Source organism: Panthera pardus, unplaced genomic scaffold, assembly GCF_024362965.1.
Source record: "Panthera pardus isolate Hobbes unplaced genomic scaffold, ASM2436296v1 HiC_scaffold_24, whole genome shotgun sequence".
In the NCBI taxonomy this organism is placed as follows: domain Eukaryota; kingdom Metazoa; phylum Chordata; class Mammalia; order Carnivora; family Felidae; genus Panthera; species Panthera pardus.
This window is the reverse complement of record NW_026526810.1, coordinates 16,490,004-16,510,088: the sequence shown is the minus strand read 5'-3', so window position 1 is coordinate 16,510,088 and position 20,085 is coordinate 16,490,004. Positions and strand designations below refer to the sequence as shown.

Below are 20,085 nucleotides of genomic sequence, written 5' to 3'. Positions count from 1 at the left end.
TCATTTTTTTTCCTAAGTATTTTCAGTAAATACTTTAATAAACATTTCTCACAAGCCATGATACATAAATTCCTCCTAACTACCAACTAATATGCATAACCAAGAACAGAGATTTTGGAAAATCACCAGTGATACTGTTAAGAATCACCTGTAACTACTAAAATTACTAATGTAAAAGTTTGATGACAAATAGGAAATTTATACTTTCAAATGATCTTCCCACAGAAAAACTATTAATTACAAAGGAATGTTAACTTTAAAATAGATACTGGATATCAACTAAACCAAGTAATCAAAATTAATGTCACCCATAATAGGATAAAGTGATATCATTTTCCAGTTGATAAGAGGTAGACACACATCAGTTATTCTTGTCAAAAATGCATAACCTAAACCTATTCAGGATGAAACAAAAAAAAAAAATCAAAATTTTAGGGATTTTTTAAAAAACTATTATCCAATACTTTTTCAAAAATACAATCATCATTAAAGGACAAAAATTAATGAGAAACTGCTCCAGATTAAATAAGACTAGACAAACATGACGCTTGAACACAATACAAGATCTTTTTTCCCCAGGTCCAGAAGGATGAAAGATTGCCATAAAGAACAGTATTAGACTGGTGAACTTAATGATAGACTGTTATTAATGTAGTATGTTTATACTACTAACAAATTTCATGATTCAAAAAATTGCACCAAAGTTAATATAAGAGGATTTGTAGGTTCTCAGAGAGTGAATGCTGAGGCATTTGGGTTAAAGTGACATAATATCTCTACCTTACTCAAAAATATTTAATAAAGGAGCACCTCAGTGGCTCAGTCGGTTAAGCATCCGACTTTGGCTCAGGTCATCATCTGGTGGTTCCTGAGTTCGAGCCCCACGTTGGGCTCTTTGCTGACAACTCAGAGCCTGGAGCCTGCTTCAGATTTGGTATTTTCCTCCCTCTCTGCCCCTTCGCCACTCACACTCTCTCTCAATCTATCTCTCGCCCCAAAAAATGAATAAAATAAAAACAATATGGGATTGTGGAGACAGAGAAAAGAGAATAAAGAGGGAAAAATAGACATAGGAGGAGAGCAGTAAAGAAGAGAAAGAACAAACAATGTAGAAAAAGTCTCAGTAAGAGTACATGGGGGGCACCTCTGTAAGATTCTTACAATTCTAAATATAAAATTATTTCAAAAATAAAAAGTAAAAAAAGGGGTGCCTGGGTGGCTTAGTCGGTTGGGCGGCCGACTTCGGCTCGGGTCACGATCTCGCGGTCCGTGAGTTCGAGCCCCACGTCGGGCTCTGTGCTGACAGCTCAGAGCCTGGGGCCTGTTTCGGACTCTGTGTCTCCCTCTCTCTCTGACCCTCCCCTGTTCATGCTCTGTCTCTCCCTGTCGCAAAAATAAATAAAACATATTTTAAAAAAAAAAAAAAAAAAAAAAACTGGAATAAGGTATTCATAAACTTCCAAGAAGCATTATACTTAGAAAAGATCATTGGTTTCTAACTAAAAAATAGGAGGACTCTTGTAATTGGAAGAAATGTGTACTACCATTGTTTTTTGTCTTAAATAAATAATTCATCACTATTTGTCTTTTTTTAATCCATGGCCATTTACTGTTTAAATTAGGCTTACATTAAAATATGACTTTGACCTAATTAAAAATTTAAAGAATTGATAATATCCATCCAGCGTAAGTTTTCGTGAAAATGAGCACTGCCAATACACCACAGCTGTGTGCTGGCCTAGAAAACATTACAAGGGCAATTTCATAATACCTACTGAAATCACAAGTATGCAGAACTGATGATCCAACAATGCCACAGCTAGAAATCTATCTTACAGAATTAGGAGCCCAAGTGCATAATATATATGCATAAAATGTTATGTATTAAAATATACATATATATATATATATGTGTATATATATATATATATAAAATATTTAATCTGAATTTACCAAGATGGAGAAATGGATAAACCCATTAGGATATGTACTTTACATCAAATGAAAAGTCTGTAGAGAAACTACACTTATTGGGTTAGAAATACATCCACAGTATATTTAATAAAAAATATAGCTGCAAAAACCATAATGTCTTATTTGTAAAATAAATTGCACATAAACTGTATGAGCTTAGAAATATTAACTGTAGCATAACTGATTAATGCTTGTTACACCTAGGAAGTAGGAATGAAAGATGAAGGATGAATGACCAAATTTTGCTTTAAACTGTTTAATAATCCTATTATTGGCCCTATTTCAGTGTACTATGTGTCAAACCTGTCTACTAAGACAAGTTAGGCAATGCAGATAGTAGTTCCCTGATTACAATACAGTTTATGTTTTAGAAGTAGTCAATTAAAACTTCCAATAAACACAGCCATCTGTATTAAGCCTATTTAGATTAAACAGAAAACAAATAAAAGTCAGGATAATGTGAATAAAAGTGAAATATCTTGGTTGCCTTGAGTTCTTTACTCCAATTTCAAAATTCCAGTGATACCAATAAAATTATAGAACCATGTGTTCTACAGGATGGCATTGCCAAGGCTAAAAATGTCAGTTAAAGAGTCTGGTTCTACCTTAAACAACCAGAGTTGTGACAGCATCCAAGTCTTAAATTTGGGTACTAAGGAAGAGGTCAACTATGGTCAGGCTCTGATCGTGTTCTAAAGTGAGATCTACTAGGTTGAATAAAAACTAAAACTACAGAATATCTATTTGCATGTAACACAAATGTTTTAAGAGGCTACTGTTTTAGACCAACCACTCTAACAACTGAGGGCTCATGATTCAAATGATGAAAGACACATTTTACAAATGGTATCCAAACTGGCACATGGGAGGTACTCAGCTTGTGAGATAGCCTGGTTATAATCTATGGTATGACCAAGGTGTCCATGGGGTTGCATTAATTACATTTACCACATGCAAATCTCATTCCCACTTGTAAAGTAAAACAGAGAAAAAAAAATCAATGAAGTAAATAACAATAGAGAAAAGCTCAAGATATAGTCAGAGAACAAAGAAGTACTTAACATTCTTGGTCATTACTTGCCAAAAAGCAGACCACTTCTATTCCTGGGGAGGTTTATATTTATATTTATATTTATATTTATATTTTTATTTTTATTTATATCTATATATATATTTACATTTATATCTATATTTATATTTATAACTTGTGCCCTTTGAGATACAATGATGCAATAAGATTCAAAAAGAGGGAAATAACAACATCAATTTGGCGATGCTGTGGATGGAACCACTGCAGGAAGGTATCTATGATCCTCTTGTATACTTGTTCACCACCTAGGATAGTACAGAGGGAGAGATTGCAAATGAAAATAAACAACAGGTTATCACAAAGCCATTCATCAGGACAAATGGATATCATCTTCTAGCATTTTAGTGATATTTCATGAAAAACAATTCCTATGATCCTAATGCTAAATATCTCCAAACTACAAAAACCAGGTATATTTACTGTAGGAAAATGATGAAACTATAATTTTACTTCTTCAATCATTCTACTAGATTTTGAGTACCAATCTTATATTCCAAATTATTTTCATGTCATTTAACCTTATTTCATTCTTTGAACATTTCTCGTGTAACTACTTAGTGCTAATATATATTATCCATTCAGGGTTAAAAAATAAAAGATAAAGGTACAAAGAAATACTACAAATGTGCTCTGTAAATTTCATAGTGTTTCATAGAAACCTTTCCAAAAAACAAAATCCATTATCAGAGTACCCACATATACATTATCCCTGCTTTCCCGAAAGCTTATTGTGCAGTGTCTGATGATCCTAATAGAAGATGGCCCTAACAGAAGAACACTTCTATTTCAGTTTCAATAAGTGTTTCTTACTAACAAGATATAATGACAAAACCCTAGGTTTAACTATTACATCAAAATAATCAGTTATACCAACATAAAAAGTTTGATGAAAAAAAAAAAGGTACTGTCCAATAACTCAAATAAGAATGTATTCCATCAATACACCCAAAAAGATCAGTTAAAATCAGGGTATTGGTGTTAATGCTCTTACCTGTGGTCAAAGTCTCTTTGGTCCTTGCTTATGAAACATGCTTGTGAAAGAAAGAAAAAAATGCTTGAAAATATCTGAAAAAAAAATCTTCATTCACTCATCAAATGAAAGGGTGTTAAGAAGGTACTTCTTTAGAGTAATAGTGGAATATTCCTCAACTCTTGTCTATCCATCTTATCTGATATTAGGAATACCCTAAATCATGCATCTGGAAATAAAAGTCAACTTCCTGCTATCATTAAGACCCATATTATTCGCAGCAAATTATACTTCCAAATATATTTTCTTTCTGATGCCTTTCTATCCTTTTACTTTTTACCCCTACCTGCCTGACTTCCTTGACTCCCTTTATCCATCCATTACTAATGTATTTATTTCAAAACGTTTAATATTTAAATGAATTTAAAATTTACTGAGTATACTGACAGAGATTATAGTCTCTGGATAACATTACATTTTATGGCAAGAGTAGGTAAGAGTAGTAAGTAAAAATCTACATAATCTATATATCAACATTGTCTCAATATATAATAGCTTTTTAAAAATATCTTATATTCCACCTAATTGGCAATCATTCCACAATTTGACAATCCTATGCTTTATCGAATTCATAAATGGTTTGGGATCTTAAAATAGGAAAAACTGATTCCACATCAAACTGGTCAAATATAAACAAATAGTATACCAGTGTTACTGATTCTTACCAGCACTGTTGAAGAATGAAGTCCACAGAAATGATAAACAAGTATAAGAATTTGGATTGATATGGAAATGTCAGGTAGTGAAGCATCTAAAATGTCTCACTTCTTAAGCTGGTAACACCTCAGTTAAAACTGTGGAAAATATGGGGAAATTGTCATATATACAATGACCACCATAAAATACGTAAGGTAAAGCTGACTCTTTGATCAACCTCACAAAAGACCTCAAGTTATTAAATAATATACAAAAGTCGGTATAATAGAAACTACTCTCATAAACTCACTCCAATTGTTCTTTCATTTCTTTTTGTTTTGCTCTTTTTAAAAATTTAGGGATACCTGTGAGGCTCAGTTGGTTAAGCCTCTGACTTCAGCTCAGGTCATGATCTCCCAGTTGCTGAGTTTGAGCCCTGTGTCGGGCTTTGTGCTGACACTTGGGAGCCTGGAACCTGCTTTGGATTCTGTGTCTCCCTCTCTCTCTGCCCCTCCCCTGCTTGTGCTCTGTCTCTCTCTCTCAAAAATAAATATTAAAAAAATTAAAAATAAATAAAAATTTATTATTGCAACAATATGAGAAAGCAACCACTAATTTTTTTCTAATTTTTAAATAATTAGCCTATTCCCTCAATAGTCCCTCCATTTTTTCCATTCAACTTTACATGGTTATTTTATTATATTAGTCTATTCTTCCAATGATAAAATTTCTGTACCACCGCTTCTTGAATCAAACCATCTATCCATCAATGCATCTATCAAGTCACTCTGAAAACATCAACAATGCTAGCACACTCATGCAATCCATTTATCTGTGCATTGATTCCTATATTGATCCATTACTCTAATCATCCATATCTATACCTATTAATCTAAACATATATCCGTACACGACGCATGCACCCAACATTCCAGTCTGAAATCCAAATTCTAACCTCTAAGTATCTAACTATCTACACCTTCACTGAATATGAAGTCCACCAATCCATATATATCTCCAGTATTTTTCTGAAAATTTTTTGAAAACATTAATTCTTGATTCTTGCATCTAGCCATCCACTTAATATTCTAGTTTCCATCCATTCTTTCAGCCCAATGTTGAACTAATTCATATATTGCTCTGCCCTCAATTACATAAAGAAATAGTTCCTGGGGTGCCTGGGTGGCTCAGTTGGTTGAGCGGCCGACTTCGGCTCAGGTCATGATCTCGCGGTCCGTGAGTTCGAGCCCCGCGTCAGGCTCTCTGCTGACAGCTCAGAGCCTGGAGCCTGTTTCAGATTCTGTGTCTCCCTCTCTCTGACCCTCCCCCGTTCATGCTCTGTCTCTCTCTGTCTCAAAAATAAATAAACGTTAATAAAAATTAAAAAAAAAAAAGAAATAGTTCCTTACACACACTTTTCCAGCCTTCTATTAAAATACCCTTCTTGGAGCACCTGCGTGGCTCAGTCTCTAGATTTTGGTTTAGGCCATGACTCCAGGGTGGTAGGATGGAGCTCTGCATTAAGGCTCAGTGCAGAGTGTGGAGCCTGCATAACATTCTCTCTCTCTGCCCTTCTCCCCCACACATGCTCTATTTCTAAAACAAACAAACAAAAATATGCCATCTTGCATCCACTAATTTTTAAATCCACCTAAGTGGACACTATGCAAAAATTTCATTCCTCATTCTCACATTCTTCATTCTATCTATCCACCCCTATAAACAAGTTTTAAACCGTCAATCCATCCCTCCATTCTATGTATTCATTCACCAATCCTTGAATTCTTGCACGTAACTTATCCATTTATATTAGTCACTTTCAAGTTACAGCAACTTCAAAATCTTACTGGCTTAACAAAACAAACATTAACTTCTTACTCATGAAAAGACCTTTGTGGGTCTGATCCATAAAAGTAGCTTTGCCCCATATGACACCTCATTGTTACAGGTCATTCTCCCTTGTGGCATCTCTAATTCAAAACATTATTCTATGATCATCACAAGTAGGAGATTAAGGAGAATCTCATAAAAGCTACTCAAGTCTTCCCCCAAGACTTAATTTGACTGAGTTTTAGTACCTAAGGAACTAAAAAATCTGATTGTTTACAACTTAAAATGACCTTTAGGCCCCAACTCTCTCTGAATAGAAAAGCTCTGCACCTCCCTTAGAGAATGTATCTCACACCACCTATCTTAAAAATAATTATGCAGGGTAATAGGTATGGACAATATGTCAACAGGCTGATACAGTGTCAGGAAGAACAAAGGACAAGTGAGCATTTTCCAAGTACTAGTAAAATGTTCTCCCTCCTCACAATATCATAATAGATAATATCTTCCAATGAATATGTATCTTGCATTCTATCCTTTATATTTTGCAGCTTTTATTATGGTTGCCTTATCCTTGCTCCATACTTGAACACTGGGAAGTTAGGTACAAATAACTTCTTTTTTTAAAGTTCCTATATCTCTGGACCAAGAATAGGCAAACTGACACACAGATCAGTGCAAATAACCTGATTCCAGTGCACAACTGAGAGATATTGGGACTGTTAGCCAGGTGATTCCTTATTTTTGTTCCCACTGAGAAGGGTGTAAAGTTTAATGTGCATGTTGAAAGTAAAACCAATATGTGAAGCCAGAGAGGTGTCATTTGGTAGATGTTACTATTGTTTAATAAGTTCTTTCTACTCTCTTTGAAAACATGGAGGAAATACAGTTTGTAAACCTTCTAAGTTTACCTTCTAAAACGTGTATGATTGATTTCTTTTATCTAAGAAAACACTTGTAAAGAAATTATTTCATGAGTTACTTGCAATTTTCCATGTTATCTCTCCAAGTGACAAAAAAACATAAAATTTTATGCTGTGATGGAAGCGACAGGAGATTATCACTGTTTGTGACATTTGGCCTACCAATAATTGCCATGAACCTATGACCCCTAACAAATTCTTGTCACTGTGAGAAATTTATCTTTGCGATTTAAAGTAACTCAGATTTAGCAATTAACCTTCCCTGAATCCACCTACCTATATATTCTTTTAGGCCCATATCCATCAAATCATTCATTCTTGTGTCCATCTATTAATCAGTTCATTTTGCATTATCACTTTATATCCACAGTATCTTACCCACACTCCCTTCCACTCTTGCATTAACCTATATATACACGATAAAGAAGATGTAATATATATAATTACTCAGCCATCAAAAAGAATTAAATCTTGCTATTTACAATGATATGGATGGAGCCAGTGTGTATAAAAGTCAGAGAAAAATACCATATGATTTCACTCGTGTAATTTAAGAAGCAAAACAGATTAACATATTGGAAGGGAAAAATAAAAGATAGGGAAGCAAACCATAAGACTCTTAACTCATGAGAACAAACGGAGGGTTTATGGAGGGAGGTGGGCGGGGATAGGCTAAATGGGTGATAAACACTGGACGTTATATTTAAATATTTAAGTGATGAATCACTAAATTCTATTCCTGAGACCAATGTTACCCTATATATTAACTAGAATTTTAATAAAAACTTGAAGCCCAAAAATAATCCTACATATACACTAACACATTTATACATGTATTCCATCCCTGAATATTAAATTATATATATCCTTGTTTCTTTTTAATTTTTTAAGCTTATTTACTTTGATGGGGGTGGCAGAGAAAGGGAAACAGATTGATGAGGGGCTCAAACTCATGCACCATGAGATCATGAGCTGAGCAGGAACCAAGAGTCGGTCGCTTAATTGACTGAGCCACCCAGGTGCCCCTATATCCTTGTTTCTTAATTGTATCCAGAAGGCATTTCTGAATTCATCCATCAATCCATGCATGAAGTTGTCCATTTAAATAGAGAGAGAGAGAGAGAGAGCAAGCACCAAGCAGGGGTGGAGCAGAGAGAGAAAGGGAGTGAGAGAATCCCAAGTAACCTGTATGCTCAGAATGTAGCCTGACACAGGGCTCGATCTCAGAGTTCATGAGATCAAGACCTGAGACAAAAATCAAGAGTCGGATGCTTAACCAACTGAGCCACCCAGCTGCCCCAGTATCATCTATTCTTTATTCCATCCATCTTCCTGACCTAATGACATCAGTATATCCTTCATGCATCCATTACTTGATTAACCAGTTCTCACATTTATGCAATCGTCCCATGAAGTAATCTTAGTTTTGCCAATTCCACTCAGTGATCAACCAGCTAGGTAGGCATAACTCACTATAGTGGAGAGTACTAAATAGGCCCTCAAGTATTTGATTAAATCAACTTCTTTTTCACTAATGGACATCAAAATAGCCTCACCACAGGATTAACCTCAAATGACCTATTTTAAAGCCTTTGCATAGTTGTGATGAGCACCAGATGTTATATGTGTCCAATCACTAACTTGTACACCTGAAACTAATACTGATTGTATGTTAACTGGAATTTAAATTAAAAACTAAATTAATCAATTAATAAAATTTTCACATAGAATCTCAGGTATCTCTATTAGGACTTTGCAATATTGACCAAATCCTTTAAGAGCTACCTCAAATCATTCTGAAAGATAATGAAAGGAGAAAGCTCAGGATTTGGGAAATGTTCATTACACACACACACACACACACACACACACACACACACACACACAAATACCACCTTTACCCTTATACGACTTTTAAAGGAATACCTATTATTTTCTCAGGATACTAACAAAATCACCAAAACCTTGAATTCCTACCTAAATTGAAATTTAACCAATACTTTTATTTCTAACTCTATTCCATAAAACACCATTACATAACTAATTCTCACATCCAATGTCCTATTTATCAGAATTATTTTGAAAGCCCTGTACTATTTTCAGATAGCACCTATGTACCAGAAACAAAGACCATTAACAGTTGTGATAAAATCACCAGAAATACCATTTTGCTCTCATCACTTCCTATAGCCCAATACTATTTTATACTTATATCCCCAAAATTATCATATAGTAACTTACATGTATTCATCAATCCATTATAAGGTTGTATGTAACTATAAGATGACTACTTAATTCCTATCCATAAAAGTTTTACATTTTATAATCCCAACATCATATGATTTTGCCAGATTCCCCTTCTTTCAGATTGCTGAAAGAGACTGCTGTCAAACGTATTGACTTACTATAAATCTGACAGTTGAGAAGATCATTATATCCTGGTTGTATTTTCCATTGTAATTATAAGAATATCCAAGAGTACTTCTTCATGATTAATAACAATTTACATTTCTTCTATAAACTGTTAAAATAACTTACTTATATTTTATTGGTAGTTTTCGTCCCTCTATTAGAATCTCTTATATTAATTAGGGATTTCAGCATTCTTATTACATATATCTCTTTAATTATCAATTGGTATTTACTTTGCCCATTGCTATTTAACATCAAATTTATCACTTTCTTTCTGAACAATTCCAGAATTTGAATAACCTGAAATAAAATTTTCCTCCCTCCTAGGATAAAGAGAAATTAAGTTTACCATGTTCTGTAATTCTGATATTTCTTTAGTTTTAATTAAAACCCCTGAATCACTTAAAGTTCCTCCTGTTCTATATCAGCAGAAATAGGACACATTTTATGTTTCTGCATTTGACTAACAATTTCCTCCAATGATTTCAGGTAACCCCACTGCAATATCTTCTAATGCTACTGTCAACATCTGGATTTTCTATACTTTTGTATTACTGTGCATTCAAGTACCTGCCAATAACAGTTTTCTAATTGCATTGCTAGCCATTTCATCTTTCATTCCTATTCTATATACAGTTTTCCTCATATTTATCGCTCAAATTTATAACCAAAATGTCTAACTCAAAAAATGAATTTTTAAAAAATCAAAATTGTATTTTAAATTCCCTCATAAGTTACTTCTTAATTTATGATGCTAAAACTTAAGATAAACTCAATTATCATTGCCAATTTTAAAAATTCAACTCTGAAAAATATTAGGTACATCCTGCCTTTTGCAGTGATAGATATGAGGAACAGATGTATTGAAAGCAAGATTCTTCTTTGACATATTTACTGCATATAAAAATATCTGAATCACCTTAGAGGAACCAGATAGCCTGTCTTTATACACACTCTCATAAATATAATGCCATTCTTAGCCTGGAAAAGAGCCTTTTATTTGATGTACTGGACCATAGTGAATTTAATTAATAATACTTCTGGCTTATCACCTTAGTATTAAAAAATATGCCTTTAATGTTTACAAAAAAAGTGATATAACTGGAGCAAGAAGGTGGATAAGAGAGAAGGAAACAATAAGCAAAGAAATGGTATTGGTACTTTAAAAAGCTAACCAAATGCCATTATTATTTCATTCATATGTGTAATTTAAGAAACAAAACAAAGGAAGAGACAAACAGGAAAACAAAATGGACCCTTAAATATAGAGAACAGATGGTTAACAGAGGGGAGGTGGGTAGGGGGATTGGTGAAATAAATGAAGGTGACTAAGAATACACTCAGTGTAATGAGCAGTAAGTAATGTATAGAATTCTGCAATCATTATATTGTACATCTTAAATTAACATAACACTGTACGTTAACTAGAATAAAAAATCATATTTAAAAGGAAGCAAATTGAGAGTATAAATATACCTCCAGATTCTTTTCTGTCCACTGTTCCTGTTTCTAACTTATCCACATTAGAAACAGTCATTTCTTCATGGAAAATGATAGAGAAACAAAGTGCTCCTGTACTTTTCCCTAATCAGAAATCTTTCCTCTATTTTCTACTCATGAAGGCAAAGAAGTGGGGTTGAACATGTAAGACAAAATGTAAACAGACTTAAAGATGGCAGGGGATAGCACTAAACATTCAATGTAGAATATTCTGTGACTTCTACTCTGAAACAAACATAAAAAAGTGCTATCATTCATAACTAAATGAAAGAAATTAAACACTCCTTTCTGGGTGTCTCTTGATAAAGCTTATTGTCTTCCCAACAGACCATAGAAAAATAGAAAATAACAAAATAAGATCTTACATTGAATGAAGATGAAAGACCACATGTGAGCATACAGAAAGCAGTAAAAATAATTATTTCTGTAAAAATTAGTCAAGGGATTCATAAAACAAAAGGATGTAAAATAGGATATCAAATATATGAAACATGGAGGGGAGAGGAGTAAATAATGAGTTTAACATTAAGCGACCATGAGGCTTAATGTAGACTGCTATAGGCAGAAGATGGCATATATAAACCAACGGTAACCACACATTAAAACATAAAAGTAATAGATATGAAAAACATAAATGTAACAAACCCAGGAACATCTTAAAACCAAAAAACCAAAGAAAAAGATGAGAATAAACCTACAGAAACTATTAAAATCTTGAGAACAAGCAGTAACCTCTTTGACATAAGTTATAGTAACTTCTTATTAGATATGTCTCCTGAGGAAAAGGAAACAAATGCAAAAATAAATTACTGAGACTAAACCAAAACAAAAAGCTTCTGCACAGTGAAGGAAACAGCAAAACTAAAAGGCATCCTACAGAATGGGAGAAGATATTTGCAAATAACATATCTGACAAAATGGTTAATATCCAAAATCTATACAGAACTCATGAAACTCAACACCCAAAAAATGAAAAGTCCGATTAAAAAATGGACAGAAGATATGAATAGACGTCCTCAAAAAATTAAAAATAGAACTTTGCTACAATTCAGCAATTGCACTACTGGGTATTTTCCCAAGAATACAAAAATACAATTGAAGGGATACATATGCCACAATGTTTATAGCAGCATTATGAACAATAGCTAAACTATGGAAAAAGCCCAAGTGTCCATCAAATAATAAATGGATAAAAGACATGTGGTGTGTATACACAATGGAATATTAGCCACAAAAAAGAATGAAATCTTGCATTTGCAACCACATGGATAGGGCTAGAATGTATTATGCTAAGCAAAATAAGTAAAAGACAAATACTATATGATTTCACTCATGTGTGGAATATAAAAAATAAAACAAATAAGCATATGGAAAAGAGAGAGAGAGAGTCAAACAAACAGACTCTTAAGTATAGACAAAAACTGATGGTTATAAGATGGGAGGTGGATGGAGGGTTGGGTTCAATGGGTGATAGGAATTAAGGAGGGCACTTGTGATGAGCACCAGGTATTGCACGGAGATGCACAATCACTAAACTGCACACCTGAATCTCATATTAGATTGTACATTAACTGGGATTTAAATAAAAACCTAAACCCACATAACAATAAAATGACAAAGAAGTTAGTTCTATGTATCACTATTTACTTTAAACGTAAATGGACTAAAAGCTCCAATCAAGAGACAAAGGGTATCACAGTAGATGTAAAAATAAGACCCAGGGGCCGCTGGCTAAGTTGGCAGAGCATGTGACTCTTGATAGTTGAGTTTTAGACCCATGGGCATAGAAATTACTTTAAAAAATAAAACATCAGCAATCCCTATCGAAATATGACCAGCATTCCTCACAGAGCTAGAAAAAATAATCCTAAAATTTGTATGGAACCAGAAAAGACCCCAAATAGCCAAAGCAATCTTGAAAAAGAAAACCAAAGCTGGAGGCATCACAATCCCAGACTTCAAGTTGTATTCCAAAGCTCTTATCCTCAAGACAGTATGGTACTGGCATAAAAACAGACACTCAGATCAATGGAACAGAATAGAGAACCCAGAAATGGACCCACAAACGTATGGCCAACTAAACTTTGACAAAGCAGGTAAAAATATGGAGAAAATGTTTCTGGGAAAACTGGACAGCAACATGCAGAAAAATGAACCTGGACCACTCTCTTACACCTTACACAAAAATAAACTCAAAATGGATGAAAGACCTAAACGTAAAACAGGAAGCCATCAAAGCCTCCTCCCCTAGAGGAGAAAGCAAGCCAAAACCTCTTCAACCTCGGTCACAGCAACTTCTTACTCAATACATCTACAGAGGCAAGGGAAACAAACAAAAATGAACTATTGGAACCTCATCAAAATAAAAAGCTTCTGCACAGCAAAGGAAACAATCAGCAAAACTAAAAGGCAACTGACAGAATGGGAGAAGATATTTGCAAATGACCTATCAGATAAAGGGTTAGTGTTCACACTGTATAAAGAACTTATCAAACTCCACACCCAAAAAACAAATAATCCAGTGAAGAAATGGGCAAAAGACAGGAATACACTTCTCCAAGGAAGACATCCAGATGGCCAACAGACACATGAAAAAATGCTCAACATCGCTCATCATCAAGGAAATACAAATCAAAACCACAGTGAGATACCACCTCACACCTGTCAGAATGGCTTACCATTAACAACAGATGTTGGCGAGGATGCCGAGAAAGAGGATCTCTTTTGCATTGTTGGTGGCAATGCAAGCTGGTGCAGCCACTATGGAAAACAGTATGGTGGTTTCTCAAAAAACTAAAAACAGAGCTACCCTATGACGCAGTAATTGCACTGCTAGGTATTTATCCAAGGGATACAGGTATACTGTTTCAAAGGGGCACATTCACTCCAATGTTTATAGCAGCACTATCGACAATAGCAAAAGTATGGGAAGAGAGCCCAAATGTCCATCAATGGATGAACGGATAAAGAAGATGTGGTGTGTGAGTGTGTGTGTGATGTGTGTGTGTGTATATATATATATACATATGTTTTCCATACACACACACACACACACACACACACACAAGTAAGTACTACTGGACAACCAAAATGAATGAAATCTTGCCATTTGCAACTATGTGGGTAGAACTGGAGGGTATTATGCTAAGCGGAATTAGTCAGAGAAAGACAAATATCATATGACTTCATTCATATGATGATTTTAAGATATAAAACAGATGAACATAAGGGAAGGGAAGCAAAAATAATATAAAATCAGGGAAGAGGACAAAACATAAAAGACTCTTAAATATAGAGAACAAACAGGGTTGTTGGAGGGATTGTGGGAGGGGAATAGGTTAAATGGGTAAGGAGCATTAAGGAATCTACTCCTGAAATCATTGTTGCACTATATGCTAACTAACTTGGATACAAATTAAGTAATTAATTAAAAATAAAATAAAAATAAAAATTCTAAAAAACTAAAAATTAATAAAAATTAAAAATTAAAAAAATAAGACCCATCTATATGCCATCAAGTGACACATTTCAGAAAGTCACCCGCAAATTAAAGTGAGGGGATGGAGAAAATGTATGTAAGTGGATATCAAAAGAAAGAGTAGCAGTACTCACTATAGTGGACAAAATGGACTTTAAACCAAAGTATTAACCTATTATTCTCAGTGTATTATAAAAAACAGAAAAGAAAGGAAAACTTCCAAATTCATTGTAAGAGGCCAGCATTACCCTGATACCAAAACCAAGACTCCACTAAAAAGGAGAACTATGGGCCAATATCCCTGATTAACATGGATGCAAAAATTCTCAGTAAAACACTAGCAAATGAATCTGACAATACATGAAAAAAATCATTTCATCACAATCAAGTGAGAGTAATTTCTGGGTTGCAAGGTGGCTCGACATTCACAAATCAATCAACGTGATGCACCACATTAATAAAAGAAAGGATGAGAACCACATCATCATTTCAATAGATACAGAAAAATTATTTGACAAAGTACAACACATCCGTTCATGTTAAAAAAAAAAAAAAAAAAAAAAAAAAAACCTCAACAAAGTAGGCATGGAAGGAACATACCTCAACGTAATAAAGACCATCTATGAAAACACCCATAGTTTACAGTAAGGAACAAGACAGGATGCTCACTTTCACCACTGTTACTTAACATAAGGGAGGTTCTATCCTCAACAATCAGACAACAAAAATAAAGGAACCCAAATTAGCAAGGAAGAAGTAAACCTTTTACTATTTGCAAATGACATGATACTCTATACAGAAGACCCAAAAGGCTCCACCAAAATACTGCTAGAACTGATAAATGAATTCAGTCAAGCTGCAGGATATGAAAGCTTTGTATGGAAATCTGTTGTCTTTCTGTATGTCAATAATGAAACAACAAAGAGAAATTAAGGAATCAATCCCATTTACAATTTTACCAAAAACAATAAGATACCTAGGAACAAACTTAACCAAAGAGGTAAAACACCTATTCTGTGAAAAGTGTAAAATGCTGATGGAAGAAACTGAAGATGACATAAAGAAATGGAAAAAACATTCCATGGTCATGGATTGGAAGAATGAATATTGATAAAATGTGTATACTACCCAAAGCAATATGCACATTTAATGCAATCCCTATCAAAATACCATTAACATTTTTCACCAAACTAGAACAAATAATCCTAAAATTTTTATGAAAATACAAAGACCCAGAATAAACCAAAGCAATTCTGAAAAAGAAAAGCAAACCTGGAGTCATCACAATTCTGGCCTTCAAGGTGTATTAAAAATCTGTAGTAATCAAAACAGTATGCTACTAGCACAAAATCAGACACACAGAAAAGTAGAACAGAATAGAAAACAAACCCACAACTATATGGTCAGTTAATCAACAAAGCAGGAAAGAGTATCCAATAGAAAAAGACAAGTTTCTCAAATGGTGTTGGACAGCAACATGCAAAACAATGAACCACTTTCTTATACTACACACACAAAAAATAAACAAAAAATGAATTAAATACCTACATGTGAAACCTCAAACCATAAAAATCCTAGAAGAGAACACAGGCAGTCACTTCTTGGGCATTGGCCGAAACAACTTTTTTTTCTAGACAAGTCTCCTGAGGCAAGGGAAACAAAAGCAAAAATAAACTATTGGGATATATTTTAAACCTTTTGCATAGTGAAGGAAACCATCAATTAAACTAAAAGACAACTTACTGAATGGGAGAAGGTATCTGCAAATGACACACCCGATAAAGGGTTAGTATCCAAAGTATAAAGAAGTTATACAACTTCACATACAGACACACACAAAAATAATCCAATTAAATAATTACAGAATTCATGAACATACATTTCCCCAAAAGAGACACACAGTGAGGCACCCAGGTACCTCAGTTGGTTAAGTGTCCAACTTCAGCTCTGGTCAAGATCCTTCAGTTCTTGAGTTCAATCCCTGCATCAGGCTCTCTGCAGTCAGCAAAGAGCCTGCCTAAGATCCTCTGTCCTTCTCACCCTGTCCTTTTCCCGCTTGCTTCTGCTCTCTAAAATGAACATTAAAAAAAAAAAAAAAGGACACACAGATGGCCAACAGACACATGAAAAGATGTTCTTCACTCATCATCAGGAAAATGTAAATCAAAACTACAATGAGAGGGGCACCTGGATGGCTCACTTGGTTAAGCATCTGGCTCTTGATTTCAGCTCCAGTCATGATCTCCCAGTTCATGGACTCTAGCCCACGGATTTGGGCTCGATGCTGTCAGAGAAATCTTCTTGGGATTCTCTTTCCCTCCTCCACTCACACATTCTCTCTCTCAAAGATAAACATTAAAAAAAAAACTACAGTGAAATATCAGCACACACCTGTCAGACTGACTAAAACGAACAACATAAGAAACAGCAAGTATTTGGAAGAATGTGGAGAAAAAGGGACTCTCTTGCACTGTTGGTTGGAACGCAAACTGGTACACCCAATGGAGGTTCATGAAAAAGATAAAAATAACTACCCTACAATCTAAAAATCGTATTACTGGTATATAGCCAAAGAATACAAAAACAGTAAATCAAAGAGACACATGCGCCCCTATGTTTTTTTCACTATTATTTACAATGGGCAACATATGGAAGCAGGTCAGGTATCTTTACTGATGAACGGATAAAGATGTGGTGTGTATGCATATGTATGTATGCGTGTATATTTATGTATATATACATATGCATACACACATCTTTACATATATACTATATACATATATATAAAATGAATTACTTAGCCATCAAAAAGAATGAAATCTTGCCATCTGCAACAATGTGGTTTGAGCTATAGAGTACTTTGGTAAGCAAAGGAAGTCAGAGAAAGACAAATACCATATTCTTTTCACTCATAAGTGGAATTTAAGAAACAAACAAGCAAAGGGAAAAGGTGAGAGGGACAACCCAAGACTCTTTTAACTGTAGAGAACTGATGGTTATCAGAAAGGAAATGGATGATGGGAATTGAGTGCACTTCTTGTGATAAACTCTGATGTTTGGAATTATTGAATCCCAATACTGTCCACCTGAAACTAATATAACAATCTATGTTAACTATAATGTAATTAAAATATTTAAAATTCATAGTGTTCTTAAAATGAATTACTAAATACTGTATTACAATCAAAAAGATTCCTATAAGTGACTAAAGAATTAATAAAACCAAACTGATATGACATTTAAATCTAACAGGATTTGGGGGAAAATATTAAACCCTACCACAGGGATGCCATATACTACTTGTAGAATTAGAAGTGTGATAATTTTAAAAGGCAAATAATCTGATTTCTTCCAAACATAAATAGAAATTATGAAAGTTAAAAAAGAGACACAGAGATGAGGGGCACCTAGGTGGCTCAGTCAGTGATGTGTCTGGCTCTTGGTTTCAGGTCAGTTTATGATCTCACAGTTCATGAGTTCAAGCCCCACACTGGGCTCTGCACTGACTGTGGAGCCTGCTTGGATTCTCACACTCCCCTCCCCTTCTTCCCCTTTCCCACTCATGCAGGTAAATGCACATGTGCCCTCTCTCTCTGAAAATACATAAATAAACTTTAAAAAGAAAAAAAGAGGTGGGGTGCCTGCATGGCTCAGTCAGTTAAGCGTCAGACTTCAGCTCAGGTCAAGATCTCATGATTCATGTGTTCGAACCCCACTTCAGGCTCAGAGCCTGGAGCTGCTTTGGATTCTGTGTCTGCCACTCTCCCTATCCCTCTCCTGCTCCTGTGCGTGTGCATTCTCATTCTCTCTCTCTCTCTCTCTCTCTCTCTCTCAAAAATAAACATCTAAAATAAAAAAAAAGAGTCATTGCAAATTCAAAGAGAACTACAGATTAACAAACCAAGTGGAATGGAATGCATAACTATTCAAGTGCTGATTTGAACAATAACTATTTTCAAAACCTGTTTGAATGATTTTTAATCTATAAATAATTCAGAGTACTTTAGGTATCCAGCTGTGATACACCATAAAAGGATTTATTACATTTCATATATTTAAAAAAATATAATTTTTATTTTTGGAAGAGACAGTGTGAGCAGAGAAAGTGCAGAGAGAGAGAAATAGACAAAGGATCCAAAATAGGCTCCAGGCTAACAGCAGAGAGCCTGATGTGGGATTCTAACTCACGAACCAAGAAATCATGACCTGAGCTGAAGTCAGATGCTCAACAGATTGAGCCACTCAGGCGCCCCTCCATTTTACATTTTTTAGCAGGTAGCATAATGATTATCTTTTAAAAGTAATGGGGTCCACAAATCTTGAGACTCAACAAAATACATGAGAATAAATTATAAAAGAAAACTAGGCCTTAGTTATTTTTTTCTAGGATGGGACATGGTAAGTACATATCCATATTCTATTTGGGACACAGTGTATGAAATACTCTTGCAAAATTGATAGAATGGTCAAATATTCAATATGTAATGAAACAAAAAAAGAAAACAGATCAAGACATCAACAGCAAGTCATTTAGTGGTTCCTAAAAGAGATAGAATTACAGATCTGTAACAACAGTGAACCTTTCACAATCACTCATATAGTGCTCTGTACATTGGAGACAATGCCTCTTTCCAAGCACCTCTAATACATTTAGAAATATGAGCTATACTTTTGTTATGGTCTACATAAATATACAAGTATTTATGCATAATTTATAAAGGTATTTATACATTCTATAAATGTTTCTAGATAGTTATAGATAGGTAGGTATGTGACAGAGAATGTATGAAAGAGACAGACACAAAGAAAACCTCAAAGCAGAAATAACCTGGACCACATTAGCTCACCAAAATACATGTAATACACTAGAAATAGTAGGTAAAATCATTATGAATGTAACAGAAAAATATAAAGTTCTTCCAAAATGAAATGAATTGCAAAAGATTAAATATTTTAAAAAAATATTTAACACATATGAAACAAAAAAGCATGGGAAAATGTCCTATATTAAGGGATTAAAAGATTTAGTATTAAGAATAAATACTAATAACCAAAAATAAGATACAAATGGCCTAGATAAAAATGCATGGTGCCTGCTTGGATCCAGACTTTTTCTAATTATTAGATCTTTGGAAAATATGACAAGTTTACATGAAGATTTATTTTAAAAGGCAATAAGGGATTCTACTTAATAATAGATATGATATTGTGG

At 34.3% G+C, this 20,085-nt stretch overlaps 1 long non-coding RNA gene across 1 annotated transcript in view; it reads right to left on the bottom strand.

Moving 5' to 3' along the window:
* Positions 1-2,011: 2,011 nt before the first annotated feature.
* LOC109261454 (uncharacterized) overlaps positions 2,012-20,085 on the bottom strand; it is a 34,401-nt gene continuing 16,327 nt past the window's right edge. Inside the window, exons 3-5 of the long non-coding RNA XR_008416993.1 lie at positions 4,760-4,888; positions 4,056-4,095; positions 2,012-3,309 (exon numbers count right to left, since the gene is read on the bottom strand). This is a non-coding gene — a long non-coding RNA (uncharacterized LOC109261454). The remainder of the gene's footprint in view (positions 3,310-4,055; positions 4,096-4,759; positions 4,889-20,085) is intronic.